The sequence below is a fragment of the Panicum virgatum genome, chromosome 3N, assembly GCF_016808335.1.
Source record: "Panicum virgatum strain AP13 chromosome 3N, P.virgatum_v5, whole genome shotgun sequence".
NCBI classification, from domain to species: domain Eukaryota; kingdom Viridiplantae; phylum Streptophyta; class Magnoliopsida; order Poales; family Poaceae; genus Panicum; species Panicum virgatum.
In genome coordinates this window covers 55,937,063-55,942,698 of record NC_053147.1, presented here as the reverse complement: position 1 = coordinate 55,942,698, position 5,636 = coordinate 55,937,063, and the positions used below count along the sequence as shown (strand labels likewise).

The 5,636-nt window shown below is 46.8% G+C and overlaps 1 pseudogene; it reads left to right on the top strand.

Moving 5' to 3' along the window:
- Positions 1–4,171: 4,171 nt before the first annotated feature.
- Positions 4,172–5,286, top strand: LOC120667913 (annotated as a pseudogene).
- The last annotated feature ends 350 nt before the right edge of the window (positions 5,287–5,636 follow it).

Below are 5,636 nucleotides of genomic sequence, written 5' to 3'. Positions count from 1 at the left end.
AAACTTTAACCAATTTTGCAGTGGCATGTGGGGCACCTTGCTATCATAAACGAGGGGCGTTTCTAAACTTTAACCAATTTTGCAGTGGCATGTGGGGAACCTAGCATATTGTGTGGCGCCTTCGCCATAGTAACCTCCCATTGTTGTTGGCGGTGGCGTGGCGGCGGCGGTGGCAGATACCCCTCCTTGTGACAAGGACTTTTGCTGTATGGATCACTGCAGATTGGCTCCTGTGAAACGACAACATTGTTGTTGTCATCATCTTCCGGCACTTCAGTGGAAACGACAACATGGATCACTTTATATGGACAACTACTCACCTAGAACCTAGTGTGTCAAAGAGCAATGCCCACCTCTCCTTGGGCTCTGCCTCTATCCAGTGAGAGAAGCACTTGATATTTCGGCCCCCTCCGGCGTCATACGGTTGGATCATCTAGCCCTTCACCAAGTGGCGGTAGTCCCGGTGTCACCCCAGGGTTGTCATCTGTCATTGGTTTCTGGCTCATCTCATTGACAAGAGCTCGAGTCAGCTTATCTAACTCCTTCCACAGTGCATTGAACTTGTCCTTCTGGTTTTGGCAGCACAGTCGTTTGAACATATCCTGTAACTTCTTGCTCCTAAATTTTGTATAGAAATTCGCGGCCATATGGTGCATGCACCACCTACTTTGCAGGTCAGGCCAAGGTACCGGCTCATATGCATCCTCTTGCATGGACTTAATTGCTGACAATAAGCTAGCATGCCGATCATGAATCAGGCAAATGTTTGGGCGATCCTGCACTACACCAATCTTAAGATGCCTAAGGAACCATAGCCAGCTTTCTTTATTCTCACTCTCACCAAAGGCGAATGCCAAAGGGAGTATTTGCTGATTTGCGTCAACTCCAATAGCAGTTAGAATCTGCCCGTACTTACCAGTCAAGAAGGTCCCATCCACACAAAGCACTGGTCGACAATGCTTGAATGACTCAATGCAAGGGCGCAAAGATAAGAAGGCACGTCGAAACACATTTGCCTGTCCATTGTAGACTGACTCCTTGAATGTGGTGTACGTGCCAGGGTTCCTGTCCTTCAAGATGTCAAGCACACGGGGAAGATTACAATATATAGGATGCCTCATGTTGATCAGAGTATCAGACTACCAGAGCCAGGCAATTGTCTATTGAATAGCACATTGCAAAAATTGCTCGTCTTACTTTCATAGTTAAAGGGAAGACTCAAAATAGTAAAGGCAATAATTTATATCCTGCACTCCATCACAGCCTGTTGATCATTCCGATCCTCATTTCCTCAATGCGTGCATGGTGTTTCACGAGCTGGAGAGACAGAGAGAAGAACTTGAGGCGCTGTTAATTGCTGAGCGGTCTGAGATGGTCTGAAGGCTGACCACAACGATCTAATGTCTATCTTCCGTTGTAGATAACTGTCTTTTCTGATTTTGGTCCAGGATATTGCCAGCTATATGACATTTTGGATGTAACTATGTATGGATGCAATGTAATGGATGTGTATGGATGTAACTGTGTATGGATGTAATAAATGAATATAAGAAATTTTGATTTTTTGTTTTTTTAATTCCAAATAGATAACGGGCATTACCATAATGCCCGTTACCTATAACTGTTATTGGTAATGGGCGTATTGATGCCCGTTAGTGATATTCTGTTATCGGTAATGGGCGTATTGATGCCCGTTACTAATATCCCGTTATTGGTAACGGGCGTAATTGATGAATGTTACTGATATTCTGTTATAGGTAACGGGCATTGTAACGGGCATTGACTTAATGCCCGTTACCAATGAATGTTGTTGGTAACGGGCAAATGTCCGTTACTGATAATGGGTCATTAGTAACCCCATAAATTTAACTATTTATTTTCTTCTATCAATACTTGTAATCTTTGATTGAATATATGTGGTTATTAAGGTATTTTTTTACTATATTTTATGTACTAACTAGTTATACTCTAAGTGGTTCTTTATTTAAGGATGTGCTTTCTAATTTTTTTATTTAATATCAAAAGTCCATTTTTCCCATAAAAAATCCATTTTTCCTCCTCCGTACTATTGTGTCATTTTTTTAGTCAAAATCAAACTATTTGCGTGTAACGGAGTAGGCGCCGTTGCAAGCTGAAATGTTCCATTCTGTCCAGAAAAAAAGGTGAAAATGTTCCTTCCACGTACGTACGAATCAAGCTAAATATGGAATCTTCTGAACATTCTAGCAGTAACAAACGATGGAACATGTCGCAAGTCGGCTGCAACTAGCACGACGCTCAACCACGTCGGCCCGAAGGAGAAGAAGCAGGGCCGGCTCAAGGGGAGGGCAGCCGGGGCGACGGCCCGGGGCTCATAGAGGAGGCCCAACATTTAGTATGTCGTAGGTACTATTATTTAGTTCAACTCGGAATATACGAGCAAGCAGCCAGACACGTAGCTAGGCACGTAGATTTTCCAGCAAATATTAGGAGTCACACATGTGACTGGCAGTCAAACTATTAAACATATCGAAACATTTTTTTATTCTAAAACAATTTATTGTTCCAGCAATATAAAAACCGTTCCATGTTTAAAAAAAATATTTCAATTTGCTTATATTTACCGTGAATTGATATATTAGACCAACCTAACTTTACTTTCGGCCCATCCTGCCTAACATCCACTCGGGGTTCGAGTAGCGCACGGTCTTCCGAACTTCCGCCCTTTTGCACTGCGATCGCAAGTCGAAGTTCACCGTTTCGTTTTCATCTGCTTTTGCCCGGGGACCGGCACTGGATGTTCTCCTTCTCCACCAGACACTGACACCGGAGACAGGAGGCCGACGCACTCACGCACAGGCTGGCTGATGTTGCGGCACTGCGGCCCGCACGAGCATTTGCTGCCTTGGCGCTAGCACTAGCGCTCTAGCAGGTTGTAGATATTTCTAGTTTCATATTCTGCCTTTTTAGTTTCTCATATTGATATTATTATTTATTAATATCTATTTTATTTTTAATTACTATTATAAATAAAAAATAGTTGGGCTAAAGGGCCCATACTATGGGGCTCGCCCTGGGGCCCTTGAAAACTATGAACCGGCCCTGAGAAGAAGCGGCCACCCGGCGCACGGCGACCCCTCGTTAGCGCCGCCGTTCCGACAGCTCTAAGAGCAAGTATTATGGTGGGCAATAAGAAGGCTGAATGTTGAGGTGGAGGAGAGAGAAGAGGAGAGAGGAGAAGTGGGCTGTTAGCTTACAGCCAGCTTCGACACAAGAACAAAAAAATTTATGAAATAGACAAGTGAGCCATGTATTAATGGTGGAGAGCTAAACCACTATACTAGTAGGCTGAGAGATGAGCTGCAAAGGTTCTTACAGCCAACAGCAGGCTAAATTATTAGGCTTGCTCTAACACAGGTGACCCATGGAATTCTCTGAGGCATTTACTGGCTGTGCAGACTGCACCCGAACAGTCGCCGGGCCCGTGGGACGACGATGTATATAAAATGTGCAGCGGCGAAGAAGATGCGATGCAACGCAACGCAACCCAACACAATGTCAGTTCCCTTCGAATCTCATCGTCGCCTCCACCTTCTCGGCTGCTTCTTCGCCGACCCTTGTGATCAGTTGTCTAGCTGAGGTCTTCACTAGGGATGGCAATTGCTTCTGCGGATGTGGGCATCCGCGGATTTTAAACCCGACGGGTGCGGTTGTGAGTCCAAATTTTGACCCACAGTTGCACCCGCACCCGCACTCGCAATATGCGGGTGCAGGTGCGGGTTTAGAATTTCACCCGCGGGTGAACCCGCATCCGCAACACATTTATAAACCCAGCCCAATTCAATACTGTTTATCATATAAATACATGGAAACTCTGGCTCATTCTAATTGTTGTGCTGCTGAATTATGATTTGTCGTAGCGGAGATTTTGGAACTTATGAATTATTGCTTTGTTGCTAGTTGAAATCAGCTATTTGTCTATTCAAATTATGAAGCTGTCTATTTTTATAGTATAGCTTGCCAAATCCGCGGGCACCCGAAACCCGGCGGGTGTGGATGCGGGTGCAAAAATCCACCTACGAATTTGTCGCAGGCGGGTTTCTCCTGCCCGTGGGTTTCGCTGTGGGCGGGTTTTCGCCGCACCCGCACCCGAATCCGCGGGTGCCATCCCTAGTCTCCACTCCACCATACCATGAAGGAGATGAAGCACACCTGGAGCCTTCAATCCGAGGCCGTCCGGGCCGTCCACCTCATCAAGATCCACGGCTTGGATGGCTTGCACAGGGCCGGCTTCCGGCGCCGGCAAAGCATGTATTTCGTCAAATCCACATGGAATGTGGACGGGTACGACTGGGAGGTTCGTCTGTACCCTTCCCACGTCGACGGGTCCTCATTGTCGTCGTATAATGTGGCACTCAAGCTTATCTTCCTCGGTGAAGCCGGCGGGATCGACGTGACAGCGAATCTAACCTGTCGCCTGGTGGATCCAAGCGGGGCCCTTCAGCCATCGGCAGAAAAGATCACTGCGACGACTTCGTTCCGGCGCCCCTCAGATTCCTCTGAGTCACTTCGGCTCATGAGTCTAGGCGATGTATTCGGTTCAGGTTTCGTCCAGCGTGACCGTGGAATGCACTGTCACTGTGTTCAGAGATCTAAAAGCCATGAGCCATCCCCGTGCCGTCCTCCAACCTGCCCCAGCACCTCGGCCAACTCCTGGAGAGCCATGCCGGAGCGGACGTCACCTTCGCCGTGTCCCGCGAGTCCTTCGCCGCGCACAAGAACATACTAGCCGCAAGGTCCCCGGTCTTCTGGGCTGAGTTCTTCGGGGAGATGGAGGAGAAGACCTCCAGACGCGTCGAGAGCCAGGAGATGGAGCCCTCGGTGTTTGGGGCCTTGCTGCGTTTCATCTACACCGATGTGGTGCCGGAGTTTGATAAGAAGATGGAGCCGGCGACGGCCACCTTGGCCCAGCATCTGCTTGTAGCCGCTGACAGGTATGGATTAGACAGGCTTAAGGCGATGTGTGAGCGCAGACTCGCCGGTGGCATTGGTGTTGGCACTGTGGCGGCGACACTGGCTCTAGCGGAGCGGCACGGCTCAAGGCGAGGTGCGTCGAGTTTATCACCGGAGAGTCACGCAAAACTCTTGATGCCGTCATGGAGACACAGGGGTTCAAGGATCTGATGGTGAACAGCCCATCGCTGCTGGCCGAGCTTCTCGTTGCTGCGCATGGAAATGGAAGGAAGAACTGAATTATGTATTTAGTAGATCGATCTCGATGGATCGATAAGCCTTGGTTATATATGAACTTTCTGTGGAATGTATGAATCTAATAAATTTTTGGAGAAAATATGTGACATGATCCTTGATCATGGAACCCCTTATAGCTGAATCTTCTCCGAATTACTATGCATAAATTGTTCTTCTGAAACATTCAGATGCTCACATCGATCAGCAGTTTATGTCTTTCCCCATTCCTATATATTTAAAGGGAAACATTGTTTGTTCAATCTTTGCGTGTTTATTAATCTTCTAGCGTTTTCATCTTAAAGCATTGATAAGAAGCCGTAAAACATGAAACTTATATGAAAAAAAAAAAGATTTTGTCTGGCACATTTTGTTTTGGTGCAAGCTACTCTGCCGGTCTTAAAATGCAT